The sequence below is a fragment of the Leucopleurus acutus genome, assembly GCF_964270905.1.
Source record: "Leucopleurus acutus genome assembly, chromosome: 3".
NCBI classification, from domain to species: Eukaryota; Metazoa; Chordata; class Mammalia; order Artiodactyla; family Delphinidae; genus Leucopleurus; species Leucopleurus acutus.
Genome location: NC_139145.1, coordinates 127,181,386 through 127,203,226, shown reverse-complemented (window position 1 = coordinate 127,203,226; position 21,841 = coordinate 127,181,386). Strand labels below are relative to the sequence as shown.

Genomic DNA, 21,841 nt, shown 5'->3' with positions numbered 1-21,841 from the left:
AAGCTTCAGTCAACCCAGGACAGTTGATTTTCCCAGGAGTGGGGCAGAGCCGAACTATGGTTTCCATGGTTACAGGTCGCTCAGCGTCCGGTGGGGGGGGGGGGGTCCCAGCTCTCTATACTGCGCAAGCGCACAGAGCTGCCTTAGATGCCCGGCGCCTTCGGTTTCGAAGGGAAAGCTCCTCCCTCTCCTTTCGCCGTTCTCCTATCGTCTTCTGTCTTTGCCTAGTCCACGCGCTCCGGGTGTCTGTGACGCAGTATTCGAGCGCCCGCGTCGTTTGGAGCCGCGACGCGGAACATGGCGCGTTACTAGAAGCGGCTTTCGGCATCAGTAGGCGGCGGCGTGTGGACTGGAAGCGTGGGGCGCAGGACGAGCTGACGCCGCTTCGTGTTGGAGCGTGGAAGCGGGAGAGTCGGGCCATTCCGGACCGAACCAAACGGTGAGGCCCAGGCCTGAGAGCCCCAGAGCGCGGGCGAGCGGAAGGGAGGAGTGGGCTGGGCAGCGGAGACCCGAGAGGTGAGGGAAGAACGTGTGGCTAGTGGGAGGCCAGGCATAGCATTAGCGGGAGAAGGGCGGCCTGCAGGCTTGGCTCTCCGTTACCCCAAGGACCCCTGGGAGCTCGAGGCTGCCCCAGTCAGCCCGGGAGCGGGAAGCATGGTCGCGGAGGAATCAGGGCGCGGGGAGGCAGGGACTGGGTGTCAGAATGAGGACGTAGGGTGCTCATTGTGGCTGCGTTGCGGGTTAGGGTGGTTCATTTGCCCTTGGGGGATTGGTGGTGCCACTTTTCAGAGAACGTGGTCATCTTTCGTATAAAACCACTGTATGTTGTTATTGCACCCACAGTATTGCTACTAATAGTAATACTGTGAAAGCTTTAATTGACCATTTAGACCCTTGCTTGACTTTAACGAACAAGTGAAGGAAGTTATACATGTTCATAGAGGACTTACTTGCTGAGGTATGGCCGACAGTGCTCGAGCCCGGCGACTTCTGCAGCTTTATAACTTGAGGGTATTTGTGATTCAGCAAAACTATTTTGAGGCCCATTGCATTTGTCATTTTAAAAAAAAATCCTTTTGTGACATGGTGGTGAATGAGGGAAGTCTTATTTTTTCAGAGTGACTTGGCTAGATAGATAGGACTGCTAAATTGCCTCCTGGTACCAAGGTTGCAGTTGATCTCCCCTCCCCACCCCATTTGAACGGGCTCGATTGTAGTGCGCTAGTGCCCTTGCGATTTGGTGATTCTTCAGAAGGGAATAAGGAAGAGTAGTTTACAGCCATAATATTTTTTATTTTTTCTTGGATAGGGAGTTCATTACTTCGTTTTCACGTTATTTCAAACTTCTCTGTTCAGTACAGAGGTTTCAGGTTAAAGGCAGAGTGACTCTACGATATGAGGCATCCATTTCATGACATTTTTTCTTAGGTCTTTTGTCACTGAAGAAGATTTCTGTGAAATTAGATTGAAAATCTCTCCCTGTTGGTTGTGATAAGATTGTGGAATTTACCTCCTGTAACCCCTAGCACAGGGAATAGTAAAAACCGGTTTAATTATAGCAATGATTTGTGGCGATACATTATAGCCCTAAGGCAGCTGGGCTGTCTCTGCCCTAGTTACACTTCCTAAAGCAGAAGAGAATTCTCAACACAAACAAATTTAGTTGTGATAATACAATTGGAGGTTCTAAACAAATAGGTGAAGATTTTTTGGGAATTAACATAAAAATCTTTAGGTTTAAAAAAAAACAACTTTAGGTTTTGTGACACTGTAGAATTTGTTTGCGTTCAGGATCAAACCAGAATGCAAAAGAATCTTTGTAGACATGTGACAGTTAAAGTATACTGAAGATTTTTCTAGAGATAAATACATGTGTTTTTCCAGAAATGTTCATATTTTGAGAAAGAAAATGTATTTGATTAGATAGGTTTTAACCTTTGTGTTGTATATCTGTGTACGTGTGTGTGTTTGTATTTAATCTTGGGCTTCTCCTAATTTAGTGTTATTGATGGCAATTCCTTTCTTTTCCTATGATTCCTTTCTTTTCCTGTCTGCACCAAATGGGGACTATCAGTTAATTTCAGAGTGTTTCACGGAATGGCAAGACATTTCGTGCAGGTGTGAGTCTAGAATGTTTTTCCTTGGCTTTCTAAATATCAGGCTGATTACAGATAAGCTGATAATTATAAGCTTTGTAGAACTTGATCTGGATCAGTGTTCTACACCCTTGCAGCTCAAAATATGGTGTAGGCATCACCTGGAAGTTCGTTAGAAATGCACAATCTCAGGCTTACCCCCAGGTCTACTGAATCAGAATCTGCATTTTAACATGCTCTCCAGATGGTATGAATGTACATTACAGCTTGAGACACACTACTTTGGTTGGTAAAAGTTGAAGACCAAGGTCATGCACAAACCTGCATAAACATTATAGCACTTCTTATTTTTAATCTGAGGTGATCTTATGCTGATTATCAAGTCTGGTTTGTCTGGTTGAAGAAACTTAAGGCCCAGAATGGTAACTGACTTGCACAAGGTCACATGTTATCTAGATTTTTAAACCAGGTTCTGATTCATTGCAATGCATTTCTTTTACTAGTTACTGCTAGAGTTCACCGTATTGAAACTGAACTAAAGCATTCATGAATGACACTAGGTAACAAACATTTACTGACTAATGGAAAGGCAGCCTAATAATTCTCTGTGTCTTTAGTAACTACTCTTGTTTCCCATGGTGGTTATTAGCCCACCACCTCCTTCCTTCCTTACTCTTTCCTGGATAATGTTGTCTTCTGCTTCACAGAGGAAATGCAATACATTGGTGGGAACTTCATTGCTTTTTGCCCTCTTTCACCTGCATACTTGTCTACCTCTATCTGTTCATCTCTAATTGTGTTCCGAGTTTTTTCTCCTCAGGGACAGTGTTTCCTTGGTGTATTAGTTTGCTGGGGCTGACATAACAAAAAGCAGAGACTGGGTGGCTTAAAGAAGAGAAATTTATTTTCTCACAGTTTTGAAGGCTGGAAGTCCACAATTAAGGTTAGGGCAGAAATAGTTTCTTCTGAGGCCTCTCTCCTTGAGTTATAGATGCCCTCTTTCTGCCTCTTTACATGGTTGTACCTTTGTGCACTAGAACCTCTAGTGTCTCTTTTTCTCATTAAAACACCAGTCATACTGGATGAGAGTCCACTCTGATGGCCTCATTTTAACTTAATCACATCTTCAAAATTCTTATCTTCAGTACGGGGGATACTGAGGGTTAGGGCTTCCAACATATGAATTTTGGGGAATACAGTTTAGTCCATAACACTTGGTTATTCCTTTTACTCTCAACTGGTACTGACTTATCAGGATTTAAATGCACTTGTCTTAAATACACTCTTTTCACTCTAGATTCCTCTTCAATTTTATCTGTAATTATTTCCTTTAAGGTTCTTGAAAAAGTTGTCTATGTTCATTTTCTCCACCTCCTTCTTATTTATTTATTTATTTTTCAGTGTGTTGAAGTCTGCCAATCCACTGCAGTCACTGAATTTGATGGGGTGATGGTCACTATTGATTTCCTTATTCTGAAATCTAATGGAATCTTTTTAATCATTTAACATTTTGACTAGTCCTCCTTGAAATTCTCTTACGTTTCTGTGACACTGTAGTCTCCTTATGTTCCTTCCATGTCTTGGTCAGTCTTTCCTTATATTTTTCTCTCTTCTCTGGCCACTCTGGCCACTTTAAATATTCATTTCAGTCTGTCTACTATCTTCTCCTCTCTTCTGCCTCTGCCTACTCTCCTTGAAGGCTTTCATCCTTTATGAGTTCAACTTCTATATCTATTTTGATGACTCCCAGATCTGTTTAGCACAGATCAACTCTGATACATTGTGGTTGTATTAAGATACTTTAAACTCATGTCAAAAAAATTATGTATCTCACCCTTTCTGAAGTTGCTTCTCTTCTTCCTGTGATTCGTGCATGCAGCTCATCACTCAGTCAGAGACACTAGAATCTTAACTCTTCCCTGTTATTACCCTTATGTGCTAACCTTCCCACACTTAACTATATTACTGTTTACCAAATCTTGTTTTACCTCTTTCATCTACTTTTTCTCTGTGGCTACTGCCTTGGTTCAGATTATCATTATTATCTGGACTTCTATGTAAACCTTCTAAATAATTTCCATGCTTCTGAGAATGCATACCATCCCTCTGTACCTTTCCTTTTTCTGTAGGCAGATGGTGCTGTTATTCTGCAATCCTTCTATGCAGACTTTCAGATAAAAATCCAAACTACCAAGCCTTGGAAATAGGGATGTTAATGATTTGAGCCTTGCTTGTTTTTGCTTTCACCTTCTGTTATTTCCTGCGTCACATTGTTTTGTCATGCTGAATTGTTTACAGTTCTTCAAAAGTGTTAGGATGTTTTTTAAAATTGAGGCACTTTTATGTTGTGTGTCTTCTGCCTAGAATGTAGCCATCACCTATCTGACAAATAACCATAATGTGCTCATCTGGATAACTTCTACTCAGCACAAATGCTGCCTTGCTCCCCTCTGGGAAGCCCTCCCCAGCCTTCCTAGGGTGAGTTAGGTCATCTTCTGACCTCCTTCCATAACAGCTTATCATAGCGCTTATACTATATTGTAATTGTCTTTTTTCCTCTCTAGACTTGAATGCAAAGACTCCCTTATTTATTTCTCAGAGTAGTGCCTGGCCATGAGAAGCTGCTTCATTGCTGAATACTGTGAATGCAAATTGAATTGCCAGGGAGTTGAAAAAAATGTGGAATGTTATATACTCTGGAGGTTATATAACCACTCAGGTTATATACTGTGAGTGGGTTTGAAAAGTTAGAGACTTGGGTTCATTTATGTGACTTTACACAGCTATAAGCGGAGATTGGGATGTAGTCATTGAATTCATTTGTTGAACAAATATTTATTAATCACTTTATATGTGCCAGGTACTAATTCTAGATTCTGGTGATATTCCTTTGAACAAATCTTCTGGTGTCTGGATTTTACATTCTAATTGGGATTCTGAACAATAAACGCATGTGTATTAGAATGTCAGACAGTTAAAAGTGTTATGCAGAAAAATGGAAGATTAGAAAATAGAAGGAAGGATATCTGGACTAGAGAGATTCTGGATTGAAAGGTAAGATATTTTAGATTGGGCAGTCAGGGAAGACTTATTTGATTAGTTGACAATTTGAGCAGAAACTGGATTGAAGCTAAAGAGCAAGACATGCAGATATCTAGAGGCAGGAGATTTGCAGCCAGAGGGAACATATTCTGCAAGGGGAGGAGAAGATATATTTTATGTATCTGTTCCACTAACGGTGGACAGCATATTGTCTCTAGCTCTCTCTTACTGTAGACAACTCCAAGACAAACACCCTTATCCTTGTCTCTTCCTTGTATGCCTATGCAGGAGTTTCTTTAGTTATAGTACCAAGTGTGGAACTGCTGGGTCATAGGATATTACCTGATCATAGAATGTACCCACACACACAAGCACATTTCATTCATGATGACAAGATTGCTCTCCAAAGTGGTTTTACTAATGTATACTCCTAGCAGCAGTGCATAAAGGTTTCTATTTACATACATTCTTGCCAGCACTGAATATTTTCAGAATTTGTAATTTTTGCCAATCTGATGATGATAAAGTAATACCTCTTTAAAAAAAAATTCCTGATAAATCTTGTTAACTTTGTGTATGGTATTTTCATTGACTTTTAATTTTGGTTTTCAATTTTGCTATAGTAAAATTTATCAGGAATATAAACTCTAGTCTTTTGATACTATATTTTGGTTGTCAGGTCTAAAGATTTTTTAAATTTTGGTTTTCAGTTTTGCTGTAACAAAATTTATCAGGAAGATAAGCTCTAGTCTTGATATTGTATTTTGGTTCTCAGGTCTAAAGATTTTTAGAAGCCGGTTAATTTCATTGGTATTTGACAACGCTGTGATCTAAAGGAAAAATGTGGTAGTCAATAGAGAGTGTTGGGTTGGGATAGGAGACTTGAATTCTAGGTTTCCAGAAATGTCACCAATTTGCCTGTGTGTGACTGTACAAGAGTCACAATTTTTCTCTTCAGCCTTTTTAGGACACAGTTTCTTGGTCAGTAAAACAAAATGCTTAAATTAGATATACTTACTGTTTAGAGAACTGATGTGGATGGCTCTAAGGTGATAGAAAATTATTCTAATGACTCAGAACATAATTCTAATGATAAAATGTAGAACAGTTTCTAATTTTAGGGTGTTACTGGCATACAGCCTATACATATTTTTTTTTTTTTTGCGGTACGCGGGCCTGTCACTGTTGTGGCCTCTCCCGTTGTGGAGCACAGGCTCCGGACACGCAGGCTCAGCGGCCATGGCTCACGGACCCAGCCACTCCGCGGCATGTGGGATCTTCCTGGACCAGGGCACGAACCCGTGTCCCCTGCATCAACAGGTGGACTCTCAACCACTGCACCACCAGGGAAGCCCTATACATGTTTTAATGAGTGAATTTTTATAAATTCAAGTGAGTCCTTAGGCTGAACTCTCACAACAAGAATGAGATTCTTCTAAGACGAGTTGTATGATATCCTGGATCAGTAATTGGAAACTAATCAAAGATATGTATATTTGGAGAGGACTGATGATCCCTTAACAGCTAGCAAAAAGTTTTGACTAAAATTTGGTCAGTTATGGTCTGTTAAATTTAGGCTGTGCTATTACTGCCATTCAAAGAACAGTATCTTCCCAAAATCAAGTGTACAGCTTTTCCTTCCTATTTCTTTGACATCAGAGAAGGAACTTTAAAACCAGTAAGCATAATTGCTGTTCTTTAATAGTTTTTATACAGTTGTATATTTTTTTCTTTCACCTAAAGAGATGTCAGAGAAGTTGGTGGTGACACTAGTTGCGGCCTCACTGCTGACACTACCTTGGTGGGTGTCACTATTGTTTAGGATAAGCTCCTTAACTTTTCCTATGAGGAGGTGTTCAGTCATGGGGGACTCTCGTGTATACCAAACAGGCAAGAGACTTATTGAAGTTTATCAATGCCATTTTACTAAAAACCCCCAGTACGACATGAATACTTGGGTTTATTGGACAGGATTTGTTTCACAGCCGTCTTCTGGCACTGTATACTGTATGTAAATTATACATACTGTATAATTTACTTCTCTCTCTCCACCCACTAGCATATACTCTCCATGAGAGCAGAGATTTTTTGTCTTTTTAGTTCATTGATGTATCTTAAGTGCCTAGAATAATGTCTGGCATTGTAGGTGTTCAATAAATATTTGAATGAATGAATGAATGTGGAAAAGTCTAATGACAGGCCAATAAGTATCAGAAACCTGATTGAGAGAACAGGATTAGAACAGAGGATGTTAGATATTCCCAGTGAAAAGCATTGTTAAATTTTATTGGCTCAATGTGCCTCATTTCAGTAGGTGAAGATACTGAGCGAATTATTCATTCATTTATTCCTTCCTTCAATTTTTTTTTTAGCTCTTCAGCATACTGTTTACTTTCGTAGTATCTTTTATAGATATTTCTCTCTTTACTGTGATATAATTTCTGTACTTCCAGAAATATTGTTGTTTCTTTGACCTCTTTTTCATCATTTCTAAAAGCCTGCCTTCCGCTCTTAGAAGTTACAATCACATTATTGCTTTGTTCAGTTCATCAAACATTTACTGAGCATTTGCTATAGCCCTGACACTGTATTAGGTGCTCGCATGTATAGATGAATAAGACACAATATTTGCCTTTAAGTAGCTCGTGATTTTGTAGATGGGACTCAAAAGGAAATAGATGTAATAACAGAAGTATGTTCTATGTAGAAGAGTGGTGTGGAGGAAGGAGTGCTTTACTATCTAGTGCATTTAAAGATTTCCAGAGCGGCTGATGTCAGCAGCTTTAGTATTCTCTGTATCATGGTCCATTAGCTGCCACTTTAAAAAACATACACAAAAATAGACAGAATTGTATCATGAGCCCTTATCTACTCACCACCCAGGTTTAACAGTTGTCAGCTCATGGTCAATTTTATTTCATCTTACCTCCACCTACTTCCGCTCTAACTACATTGGTCGTGCTGTCTAGAAGCTTGGTCATTTTCAGGTTTAACTTTTTTTTGGCAAACTGCTTTAAGATTTCTGTTTCTCAGAGTTTGAACTCTTCCCCTGGTCTTCACAGAAATTCATTTCTTTCTTGTCTTTGACACATTGTCTTTCTCTAGTTTGCTTTTGACTCCAGGCAGTTTTGTAATATTTCCTATCCATAATTCCTCAAGAATGTTTTCTGCCTCTTACTGTTCTTTTCGTAGACTTGGGCTATAGATCATGATTTGACTTGCAGGAATTTAACTATCTTTGAAAAAATGACATCTTCCTCACATCTCTCTGTAAGAAATGTTCCAGTGATTCATGGTAAGTACTATATTGCTTATACATTTCACCAAAAGGGCTACTCGCCATTCAAGTTTTTATTCGCCCAGTACCTGTTCTTCCAGGAGGAAATTTGGAGCTTTCAGGTTCTTATGCCACTGTCTCAATGGCTTGTATCTGGCTTTTCTTCCTCTTTCTGAATATTTGTCCTTCTGTCAAATGTCCTTCTGTCAAACTACTGCATGTTTTTCTCCTTAGGTGATTTCATCCTGCTCCTCATATCACTCTGCCTGTTCTGTTCTACAGTTTCTCAGTGTCCTTTATGCTACAATATTGCTTATGAATATTACATTTTCTTAAGATCTGTCATATTTATTTTGTGTAAAGCTCAAACATATTTATGTCTTCATCTCACATTTTCTTTTGCTAGAGAAGAGAGTATTTTTTGTTTCTAATAAATTTATTTATTTATTTTTGGCTGCATTGGGTCTTTGTTGCTGCCGCACAGCCTTTCTCTAGTTGTGGCGAGTGGTGGCTACTCTTCGTTGTGGTGCACGGGCTTCTCACTGCAGTGGCTTCTCTTGTTGCGGAGCATGGGCTCTAGGCGTGCAGGATTCAGTAGTTGTGGCACGCAGGCTCAGTAGTTGTGACTTGTGGGCCCTAGAGCACAGGCTCAGTAGTTGTGGTGCATGGGCTTAGTTGCTTTGCGGCATGTGGATCTTCCTGGACCAGGGCTCGAACCTATGTCCCCTGCATTGACAGGCAGATTCTTAACCACTGCACCATCAGGGAAGTCCTGAAGAGAGTATTTTTAATCTTCCTTTTGTTTTTTTTTGGCTACACTGCACGGCTTGTGGGATCTTAGTTCCCCAACCAGGAATTGAACCCGGGCCTTTGGCAGTGAAAATGCAGACTCCTAACCACTGGACTGCCAGGGAATTCCCAAGAAGAGAGTAGTTTTTTTTTTTTTTCAAACATTGTTATTTTAATGTAATCACCATTAACAGGCTATAGTAAAATACTATAGTCTCTTTAGTAAAATAAATTTAGTAAAATACTATAGATTTTTCTATATATATATATTTTTTTGTGTGTATAATATTTTTTTTTACTGGAGTATAATTGCTTTACAATGGTGTGTTAGTTTCAGCTTCACAACAAAATGAATCAGTTATATATATACATATGTTCCCATATCTCTTCTCGCTTGCGTCTCCCTCCCACCCACCCACCCTATCCCACCCCTCCAGGCGGTCAGAAAGCACCGAGCTGATCTCCCTGTGCTATGCGGCTGCTTCCCACTAGCTATCTACCTTATGTTTGGTAGTGTATATATGTCCATGCCTCTCTCTCGCTTTGTCACACCTTACCCTTCCCCCTCCCCATATCCTCAAGTCCATTCTCTAGTAAGTCTGTGTCTTTATACCTGTTTTACCCTGTTTCTTCATGACATTTTTTTTCCTTAAATTCCATATATATGTGTTAGCATATGGTATTTGTCTCTCTCTTTCTGACTTACTTCACTCTGTATGACAGACTCTAGGTCTATCCACCTCATTACAAATAGCTCAATTTCGTTTCTTTTTATGGCTGAGTAATATTCCATTGTATATATGTGCCACATCTTCTTTATCCATTGATCCGATGATGGACACTTAGGTTGTTTCCATCTCTGGGCTATTGTAAATAGAGCTGCAATGAACATTTTGGTACATGATTCTTTTTGAATTATGGTTTTCTCAGGGTATATGCCCAGTAGTGGGATTGCTGGGTCATATGGTAGTTCTACTTGTAGTGTTTTAAGGAACCTCCATACTGTTCTCCACAGTGGCTGTATCAATTTACATTCCCACCAACAGTGTAAGAGGGTTCCCTTTTCTCCACACCCTCTCCAGCATTTATTGTTTCTAGATTTTTTGATGATGGCCATTCTGACTGGTGTGAGATGATATCTCATTGTAGTTTTGATTTGCATTTCTCTAATGATTAGTGATGTTGAGCATTCTTTCATGTGTTTTTTGGCAGTCTGTACATCTTCTTTGGAGAAATGTCTGTTTAGGTCTTCTGCCCATTTTTGGATTGGGTTGTTTGTTTGTTTTTATATTAAGCTGCATGAGCTGCTTATAAATTTTGGAGATTAATCCTTTGTCAGTTGCTTCATTTGCAAATATTTTCTCCCATTCTGAGGGTTGTCTTTTGGTCTTGTTTATGGTTTCCTTTGCTGTGCAAAAGCTTTTAAGTTTCATTAGGTCCCATTTGTTTATTTTTGTTTTTATTTCCATTTCTCTAGGAGGTGGGTCTAAAAGGAGCTTGCTGTGATTTATGTCATAGAGTGTCCTGCCTATGTTTTCCTCTAAGAGTTTGATAGTTTCTGGCCTTACATTTAGGTCTTTAATCCATTTTGAGTTTATTTTTGTGTATGATGTTAGGGAGTGATCTAATCTCATACTTTTACATGTAGCTGTCCAGTTTTCCCAGCACCACTTATTGAAGACGCTGTCCTTTCTCCACTGTACATTCCTGCCTCCTTTATCAAAGATAAGGTGACCATATGTGCGTGGGTTTATCTCTGGGCTTTCTGTCCTGTTCCATTGATCTATATTTCTGTTTTTGTGCCAGTACCGTACTGTCTTGATTACTGTAGCTTTGTAGTATAGTCTGAAGTCAGGGAGCTTGATTCCTCCAGCTCCATTTTTTTTTCTCAAGATTGTTCTGGCTATTCGAGGTCTTTTGTGTTCCATACAAATTGTGAAATTTTTTGTTCTAGTTCTGTAAAAAATGCCATTGGTAGTTTGATAGAGATTGCACTGACTATGTAGATTGCTTTGGGTAGTATAGTCATTTTTGCAATGTTGATTCTTCCAAACCAAGAACATGGTATATCTCTCCATCCGTTTGTATCATCCTTCATTTCTTTCATCAGTGTCTTATAGTTTTTTGCATACAGGTCTTTTGTCTCCTTAGGTAGATTTATTCCTAGGTATATTATTCTTTTTGTTGCAATGGTTAATGGGAGTGTTTCCTTAATTTCTCCTTCAGATTTTTCATTGTTAGTGTATAGGAATGCCAGAGATTTCTGTGCACTAATTTTGTATCCTGCTACTTTACCAAATTCATTGATTAGCTCTAGTAGGTTTCTGGTAGCATCTTTAGGATTCTCTATGTATAGTATCATGTCATCTGCAAATAGTGACAGCTTTATTTCTTCTTTTCCGATTTGGATTCTTTTTATTTCCTTTTCTTCTCTGATTGCTGTGGCTAAAACTTCCAAAACTATGTTGAATAAGAGTGGTGAGAGTGGGCAGCCTTGTCTTGTTCCTGATCTTAGTGGAAATGCTTTCAGTTTTTCACCATTGAGGACAATGTTGGCTGTGGGTTTGTCGTATATGGCCCTTATTATGTTGAGGAAAATTCCCTCTGTGCCTACTTTCTGCAGGGTTTTTATCATAAATGGGTGGTGAATTTTGTCAAAAGCTTTCTCTGCATCTACTGAGATGATCATGTGGTTTTTCTCCTTCAATTTGTTAATATGGTGTATCACGTTGATTGATTTGCGTATATTGAAGAATCCTTGCATTCCTGGAATAAACCCCACTTGATCATGGTGTATGATCCGTTTAATGTGCTGTTGGATTCTGTTTGCTAGTATTTTGTTGCGGATTTTTGCATCTATGTTCATCAATGATATTGGCCTGTAGTTTTCTTTCTTTGTGACATCCTTGTCTGGTTTCGGTATCAGGGTGATGGTGGCCTCGTAGAATGAGTTGGGGAGTGTTCCCCCCTCTGCTGCATTTTGGAAGACTTTGAAAAGGGTAGGTGTTAGCTCTTCTCTAAATGTTTGATAGAATTCGCCTGTGAAGCCATCTGGTCCTGGGCTTTTGTTTGTTGGAAGATTTTTAATAACAGTTTCAATTTCAGTGCTTGTGATTGGTCTGTTCATATTTTCTATTTCTTCCTGATTCAGTATTGGCAGGTTGTGCCTTTCTAAGAATTTGTCCATTCCTTCCAGGTTGTCCATTTTATTGGCATAGAGCTGCTTGTAGTAATCTCTCATGATCTTTTGTATTTCTGCAGTGTCAGTTGTTACTTCTCCTTTTTCATTTCTAATTCGATTGATTTCAGTCTTCTCCCTTTTTTTCTTGATGAGTCTGGCTAATGGTTTATCAATTTTGTTTATCTTCTCAAAGAACCAGCTTTTAGTTTTATTGATCTTTGCTATCGTTTCCATCATTTCTTTTTCATTTATTTCTAATCTGATTTTTATGATTTCTTTCCTTCTGCTAACTTTGGGGTTTTTTTGTTCTTCTTTCTCTAATTGCTTTAGGTGCAAGGTTAGGTTGTTTATTCAAGATGTTTCCTGTTTCATAAGGTAGGATTGTATTGCTATAAACTTCCCTCTTAGAACTGCTTTTGCTGCATCCCATAGATTTTGGGTTGTCGTGTCTCCACTGTCATTTGTTTCTAGGTATTTTGTGATTTCCTCTTTGATTTCTTCAGTGATCACTTCGTTATTAAGTAGTGTATTGTTTAGCCTCCATGTGTTTGTATTTTTTACAGATCTTTTCCTGTAATTGATATCTAGTATCACAGCGTTGTGGTCGGAAAAGATACTTGATACAATTTCAATTTTCTTAAATTTACCAAGGCTTGATTTGTGACCCAAGATATGATCTATCCTGGAGAATGTTCCATGAGCACTAGAGAAAAATATGTATTCTGTTGTTTTTGGATGGAATGTCCTATAAATATCAATTAAGTCCATCTTGTTTAATGTGTCATTTAAAGCTTGTGTTTCCTTATTTATTTTCATTTTGGATGATCTGTCCATTGATGAAAGTGGGGTGTTGAAGTCCCCTACTATGAATGTGTTACTGTCGATTTTTCCTTTTATGGCTGTTAGTATTTGCCTTATGTATTGAGGCGCTCCTATGTTGGGTGCATAAATATTTACAACTGTTATATCTTCTTCTTGGATCGATCCCTTGATCATTATGTAGTGTCCTTCTTTGTCTCTTCTAATAGTCTTTATTTTAAAGTCTATTTTGTCTGATACGAGAATTGCTACTCCAGCTTTCTTTTGGTTTCCGTTTGCATGAAATATCTTTTTCCATACCCTTACTTTATGTATGTGTTTCTAGGTCTGAAGTGGGTCTCTTGTAGACAGCAGATATATGTGTCTTGATTTTGTATCCATTCAGCCAATCTGTGTTTTTTGGTGGGAGCATTTAGTCCATTTACGTTTAAGGTAATTATCGATATTTATGTTCCTGTTCCCATTTTCTTAATTGTTTTGGGTTCGTTATTGTAGGTCTTTTCCTTCTTTTGTGTTTCTTGCCTAGAGAAGTTCCTTTAGCAGTTGTTGTAGAGCTGGTTTGGTGGTGCTGAACTCTCTTAGCTTTTGCTTGTCTGTAAAGGTTTTAATTCCTCCATCAAATCTGAATCAGATCCTTGCTGGGTAGAGTAATCTTGGTTGCAGGTTTTTCTCCTTCATCACTTTCAATATATCCTGCCAGTCCCTTCTGGCTTGCAGAGTTTCTGCTAAAAGATCAGTTGTTAACCTTATGGGGATTCCCTTGTGTGTTATTTGTTGTTTTTCCCTTGCTGCTTTTAATATGTTTTCTTTGTATTTAATTTTTGACAGTTTGATTAATATGTGTCTTGGTGTATTTCTCCTTGGATTTATCCTGTATGGGACTCTCTGTGCTTCCTGGACTTGATTAACTATTTCCTTTCCCATGTTAGGGAAGTTTTCAACTCTGATCTCTTCAAATATTTTTCTCAGTCCCTTTCTTTTTCTCTTCTTCTTCTGGAACCCCTATAATTCGAATGTTGGTGCATTTAGTGTTGTCCCAGAAGTCTCTGAGACTGTCCTCTATTCTTTTCATTCCTTTCTCTATATTCTGCTCTGCATTAGTTATTTCCACTATTTTATCTTCCAGGTCACTTATCCATTCTTCTGCCTCAGTTATTCTGCTATTGATCCCATCTAGAGTATTTTTCATTTCATTTATTGTGTTATTCATCATTGTTGTTTCATCTTTAGTTCTTCTAGGTCCTTGTTAAATGTTTCTTGCATGTTGTCTATTCTATTTCCAAGATTTTGGATCATCTTTACTATCATTATTCTGAATTCTTTTTCAGGTAGACTGCTTATTTCCTCTTCATTTGTTAGGTCTCGTGGGTTTTTATCTTGCTCCTTCATCTGCTGTGTGTTTTTCTGTCTTCTCATTTTGCTTACTGTGTTTGGGGTCTCCTTTTTGCAGGCTGCAGGTTCGTAGTTCCTGTTGTTTTTTTGTGTCTGTCCCCAGTGGCTAAGGGTGGTTCAGTGGGTTGTATAGGCTTCCTGGTGGAGGGGACTAGTGCCTGTGTTCTGGTGGATGAGGCTGGATCTTGTCTTTCTGGTGGGCAGGTCCACGTCTGGTGGTGTGTTTTGCAGTGTCTGTCGACTTATTATGATTTTGGGTAGCATCTCTGCAATGGGTGGGGTTGTGTTCCTGTGTTGCTAGTTGTTTGGCATAGGATGTCCAGCACTGTAGCTTGCTGGTCGTTGAGTGAAGCTGGGTGCTGGTGTTGAGATGGAGATCTCTGGGAGATTTTTGCCGTTTGATATTATGTGCAGCCGGGAGGTCTTTTGTGGACTAGTGTCCTGAAGTTGGCTCTCCCACCTCAGAGGCACAGCACTAACTCCTGGGTGCAGCACCAAGAGCCTTTCATCCACACGGCTCAGAAGAAAAGGGAGGAAAAGTAGAAAGAAAGAATTAGAAGAAAGAAAGAAAGGAAGGAGGGAGGGAGGAAGGAGGGAAGGAAGGAAAAAAAGAAAGAAAGACGATAAAGTAAAATAAAGTAAGATAAAATATAATAAAGTTATTAAAATAAAAAATAATTATTAAGAAGAAAAGAAAACCAAAAAACAAAAAAATGTATGGATAGAACCCTGGAACAAATGGTGGAAGCAAAGCTCTACAGACAAAATCTCACACAGAAGCATACACATACACACTCACAAAAAGAGGAAAAGGGGAAAAAATCATAAATCTTGCTCTCAAAGTCCACCTACTCAATTTGGGATGATTCGTTGTCTAAAGGAGGGAAGAAAGGAAAGAAAGAACGAAGATAAAGTAAAATAAAATAAAGTTATTAAAATAAAATTAATTATTAAGAAAAGAATTGAAAAAAGAAGCGGACGGATAGAACCCTCGGACAAATGGTGGAAGCAAAGCTCTACAGACAAAATCTCACACAGAGGCATACACATACACACTCATAAAAAAAGGAAAAGGGGAAAAAATAATAAATCTTACTCTCGAAGTCCACCTCCTTAATTTGGGATGAATCGTTGTCTATTCATGTATTCCACAGCTGCAGGGTACATCAAATTGATTGTGGAGCTTTAATCCGCTGCTCCTGAGGCTGCTGGGCGAGATTTCCCTTTCCCTTCTTTGTTCTCACAGCTCCCAGGGGCTCAGCTTTGGACTTGGCCCCGCCTGTGCGTGTAGGTCACCGGGAGGGCGTCTGTTCTTCGCTCAGACAGGATGGGGTTAAAGGAGCCGCTGATTCGGAGGCTCTGGCTCACTCAGGCCGGGGGTAGGGAGGGTCACGGAGTGGCGGCGGAGGCCGGCGTGATGTTGCACCAGCCTCACGCGCGCCGTGCGTTCTCCCAGGAAAGTTGTCCCTGGATCCCAGGACCATGGCAGTGGCGGGCTGCACAGGCTCCCTGGAAGGGGGGTGTGGATAGTGACCTGTGCTCGCACACAGGCTTCTTGGTGGCGGCAGCGGCAGCCTTAGCGTCTCATGTCTGTCTCTGGGGTCCGCGCTTTTAGCCGCGGCTCGCGCCTGTCTCTGGAGCTCCTTTAAGCAGCCTTCTTAATCCCCTCTCCTCGCGCACCAGGAAATAAAGAGGGAAGAAAAAGTCTGTTGCCTCTTAGGCAGGTCCAGACTTTTCCCCGGACTCCCTCCCGGCTAGCTGTGGTGCACCAACCCCCTGCAGGCTGTGTTCACGCCGCCAACCCCAGTCCTCTCCCTGGGATCTGACCAATGCCCGAGCCTCAGCTCCCAGCCCCGCCCGCTCCGGCGGGGGAGCAGACAAGCCACTCGGGCTGGTGAGTGCCTGTTCGCCCTGATCCTCTGTGCGGGAATCTCTCTGCTTTGGCCTCCGCACCCCTGTTGCTGTGCTGTCCTCCGCGGCGCCGAAGCTCCCCCCCTCCGCCACCCGCAGTCTCCGCCCGCGAAGGGGCTTCCTAGTGTGTGGACAGTTTTCCTCCTTCACAGCTCCCTCCCACTGTTGCAGGTCCCGTCCCTATCCTTTTGTCTCTGTTTATTCTTTTTTCTTTTGCCCTACCCAGGTATGTGGGGGGGGGGGTTTCTTGCCTTTTGGGAGGTCTGAGGTCTTCTGCCAGCGTTCAGTAGGTGTTCTGTAGGAGTTGTTCCACGTGTAGATGTATTTCTGGTGTATCTGTGGGGAGGAAGGTGATCTCCGCGTCTTACTCTTCCGCCATCTTCTGAGAGTAGTTTTAATGATGCATTATTTAAGTACAGAATTAGAGACAGTGCTGTAAAGTTGTTGTCATGTTTTGCCTCTGTGAAGTTTTCATTTTCATGTTTTCAATCCCATCTTGTATTACATTATTCTTTAGTCTCCCATTCATTTCTTTCCCTCAGGAGTGCTTTTCTCAGCATTCTTTGCCCTAACTTCCTGAACCCTGAAAACACTTGCTGTAAGTTTGTCCTGTCACTTTGCAGATGGTTTTCCTGGCCAAGTGGTCACTGAGAATTCCAGTGTCCTTCTCTTCCCCTGTCGTTGATGGGACGAGGATGCTTAGAACACACTCTTTGGGATGTGCTACTTACTTCTTACCATCAGGTGGCACTGCAGATTAATCAGTTTATTTCTACATCTTTAGAAATAGTAGATCTAGTAGGATGTTATCTTGTAAAGGAACAAGTTGATGTGGAACCTTTCATGGAAAATACTTGGAAGTGAAATTAAAGATAAACACGATATTGCTAACAAACACATTTGTTTTCCTTTTATATCATGGAAGTGTACAGTATATATGTATGTGAAGCTTAAAGGAAAGTAAATAATAAATCAGAATTTTTTTTCTTAGTTTCATTTTTCTTAGACTGTTAAATGTTTTAAAGTTTTGTTTTTATGAATGTCACACAGTAAGAATTTTTAGAGACGAATATTTGTAGGTAAAACTGCTGTTAGAATATAAGACTCAGAGTCCCCTGCATGAGGAAGATGTCTTTTGGTAAATATTGCCATCACAAATCCAGGTAATATGGCAGAACTGTTGCTTATCAACTCTTGCTACTGAAAACCAAGTCCTGAATGTTTATGATGAGAGTGCAGTTATTGACTACATTATCTACTTAAATGTGTATATATAATATATTACCATGATTTCTTGGTGTGTGCTGGACAAGAGAAATACATGATGATTTGAAACTCTTGAGGAGTTTGAATAAGTTTTAGGATTACAGAAGAGAAATCAAGCAAATATTCCCATGGAAATTTAGAGTAGGTGTAAAGTGAAAATTCTTGGCCTTTTAAAAAAAATGTTTTTTCATCGTAAATGTAAAATGTGTAGACTATTAGAATCCCCATAACTCCTAGGACTACCTTAGCACAACACTTTATAATCTTATGTTTCCTGCTTGTCTTTTATTCTTAGGCATTTTTATATTTGTATAGCTTTATTATGTTTATGTGGTATTTTTTATTTGACATTATAGATATTCCTCTAATTACAAAATAGAGTAAGAGTATTTTTTAAATCCTGATTGGTTTAGGAGTTAAGCTTGAGTTTCTACCACCAAGCAGGAGTTTGTAAGTCCTTTGAAACTCTTGAGTAGGTAGAATATTTTAGGAGTAGAGAAGAGAAGGCAAGGGAATATCTCCTCTCCTCCTTGTTCTGTATGTTTTAGTGTGTATCTTTTATTCCAGAATAGACCAGTCTTTGACAGTCTGCATGATGTCTCAGGGAATGCTTCCATAGCCCTCGTGGTTCTTTGAGTTGAAGGTATTTGGAGATATATGGAAGCATCTTGAGTCAAAACAATTCCTAGGAAGTGTTATTTACATATACTATGCAGGGATACTAAACAACCTATAATGCATGCACAGAGAAGAATTTTCCTGCCAAGCAGTCTCTGTTGAGAAACTGAAATGAATCCAAATGGTACAGTGTGAATTTGAATAGGACTAGCATCTTTGGAACCTTCTGGCTTATGTCAGAAGTCTTTTGTCCTTTCATCTTGCTTTAGTTTCTTAAACAAGTGCTCTTCCTTGCTCTCAGTTAACATCACTTGTTGTTGTTACTCTAGCCACATTTTTCATTTCTTCAGCTTTTCCTGGTCTCTTGCTAACTTTGGCATTTACACAGTCAGAGCACTTAAAAGAAAATAACAGCTTTATTAAGATATAATTCACAGACCATACAATTCACCCACTGCAAATGTACAATTCAGTGAGTTTTAGTATATTCACAGAGTTGTGTGATCATCACTACAATCGATTTTTTTTTTTTTTTTGTGCTGTACGCGGGCCTCTCACTGTTGTGGCCTCTCCCATTGCGGAGCACAGGCTCCGGACGCGCAGGCTCAGCGGCCATGGCTCACGGGCCCAGCCGCTCCGCAGCATGTGGGATCCTCCCGGACCGGGGCACGAACCTGCGTCCCCTGCATCGGCAGGCGGACTCCCAACCACTGCACCACCAGGGAAGCCCTACAGTCGATTTTAAAACACTTCATCACCTCAAACTGAAGTCATTCCACATTTTTCCCCAATCCCTTTTTATGGCTTGATAGATCATTTCTTTGTAGCATTGAATAATATTCTATTGTCTGGATATACCACAGTTTGTTTATCCATTCACCTACTAGAGGCCATCTTGGTTACTTCCAGGTCTTGGCAGTTATGAATAAAGCTGCTATAAATATGTATGTGCAGGTTTTTGTGTGGACATAAAGTTTTCATCTCCTTTGAGTAGGTACCATCGAATGCGATGGCTGGATTTTATAGTAAGAGTATGTTTAGTTTTGTAAGAAACCACCAAACAGTCTTCCAAAAGTGGCTATACCATTTTGTACTTCCACCAGCAATGTCTGAGAGTTCCTGTTGCTGCACGTTCTTGCTAGCATTTGGCCATTCTAAAAGGTATGTAGTGGTATCTCATCGTCATTTTCATTTGTATTTCCCTGATGACATATAATGGGGAGCATCCTCTCATATGCTTATTTTGACATCTGTATATCTTCTTTGGTAAGGTGTCTGTTAAGGTCTTTGACTGATATGTTTTAATCGGGTTGTTTTCTTGTTGTTGAGTTTTAAGAGTTCTTTTTATATTTTGGGTAACAGTTCATTATCAGATGTGTCTTTTGTACATATTTTCTCTCAGTCTGTGGGTTCTCTTCTCATTCTCTTGACATTGTCTTTTGCAGAGCAGAAGTTTTAAATTTTAGTAAAGTCCAGCTTATCAATTATTTCTTTCATGGATTGTGTCTTTGGTGTTGAATCTAAAAAGAAATCCCTATACCCAAGGTCATCTAGGTTTTCTCCTATGTTATTTTCTAGGAGTCTTTTAGTTTTATGTTTTAAATTTTGGTTTATGATCCATTTTGAGTTAATTTTTGTGAAGGGTGTAAAGTCTGGGTTTAGATTCATTTTGTTTTGCATGGATGTTCATTTGTTCCTGCACCATTTGTTGAAGAGCCTATCTTTCCTCTATTGTACTACCTTTGCTCCTTTGTCAAAGATCAGTTGGCTATATTTATGGGCGTCTATTTCTGGGCTTTCAAATCTGTTCCATTGATCAGTTTGTCTGCCCTTCACCAGTATCACTCTCCTGATTCATGTAGCTTTATAATAAGTCTTGAAGTGGGTAGTGTCAGTCCTCCCAGTTTGTTCTTCAATATTGTATTGGCTAATCCATGTCTTTTGTTTCTACATGTAAACATTAGAATCAGATTGTTCATATCTGTAAGTTAACTTGTTGGGATTTTGATTGGAATTGCATTGAATCCACAGATCAGGTTGAGAAGAAGTGACATCTTGACAATGTTGAGTCTTTCTATCTATAAACGTGGAATATCTATTCAATATTTATTTAGTTCCTTCATTTCATTGGTATTTTGTGGTTTTCCTCATATAGATCTTGTACATATTTTGTTAGATTTATACGTAAGTATTTCATTTTTAGGGGTGCTAATGTAAATGATTTTAATGTGTTTTTAATTTTCATTTCCACTTGTTCATTGATGGTATATAGGAAAGCATTTGACTTTTGTCTATTAACCTTGTATCCCACAACTTTGCTATAAATTGCCTATTAGTTCCAGGAAGTTTTTGGTTGATTCTTTCAGATTTCTACATAGATGATCATGTCACTTCTGAACAGAGAGAGAGTTATGTCTTCCTTCCTGATATGTATACCGTTTATTTTCTTTTCTTACCTTATTGCATGACCAAGGACTTCTAGTTCCATGTGGAAAAGGAGTGTTGAGAAGGGTCATCCTTTCTTTGTACCTGATCTTAGTGGGAAGGCTTTGAGTTTCTCACCATTAAGTATGGTGTTATGTGTAGGTTTTCTGTAGATTGTCTTTATCAGGTTGAGAAACCTCTCTTCATCTTTTGCCTTTTAATCGATTGTTTATCTTTTTATTGTTGGATTATAAACATTCTTTGTATATTTTGCTTATAAGCCCCTTATCAGGTATATGATTTGCAAATATTTTCTCTTGTCCTGTGAATTGTATTTTCTCGATGGTATTTGGTCAAGTTTTAAATTTTGATGAATTTAACTGATCTTACTTTAGTTGCATGTGCTTTGGTATCATATTTGAGAATGCTTTACCTAGCCCAAGGTCATGAAAGTATACTCCTAGATCTTCTTCTAAGAGTTTTATAGAGTTGCCTCTTTATGCTTAGCTTTATGATCCACTTGGAGTTAATTTCCGTCTATGGTGTAAGGAAGAGGTCCAGCTGTTCTTTTGCATGTGGATATCTAGTGGTCCCAGCACTATTTGTTGAAAAGACTATTCTTTCTCCATTGAATTGTCTTGGTACCCTTGTCAAAAATCACTTGACTTTAGATGTAAGGGTCTGTTTCTGGACTTTAAAATCTGTTTTATTGATGTGTGTATCTGTCCTTTTGCCAGTACCAACACTGTCTTGATTACTGTAGCTTTGTAGTAAGCTTTGAAATCTGGAAGTGTGAGTGAATTTCCCACATTTCTGTTACTGATTGCAATCTGAGGACATATTTGTATGATTTCAACCCTTTTAAATTTGTCAAGACTTGTTTTGTGGCCTAGCGTATGGTCTGTCCTGGAGAATGTTTCATGTGCACTTGAGATGAATGGTTGCTTTCATTCTACTGTTGAGTGGAATGTCTGTTAAGTCAAGTTTGTGTATAATGTTGTTCAAGACATATTTCCTTTTTTCTTT

General features: G+C 39.4%; 1 protein-coding gene across 1 annotated transcript in view; it reads left to right on the top strand.

The window, feature by feature from the left end:
- Window positions 1-290: 290 nt before the first annotated feature.
- The window catches only part of IPO11 (importin 11), a 216,301-nt gene continuing 194,750 nt past the window's right edge, over window positions 291-21,841 (top strand). The window contains exon 1 of the mRNA XM_082837371.1: window positions 291-439. The gene's annotated coding sequence lies outside the window, so the exon portion shown is untranslated. The remainder of the gene's footprint in view (window positions 440-21,841) is intronic.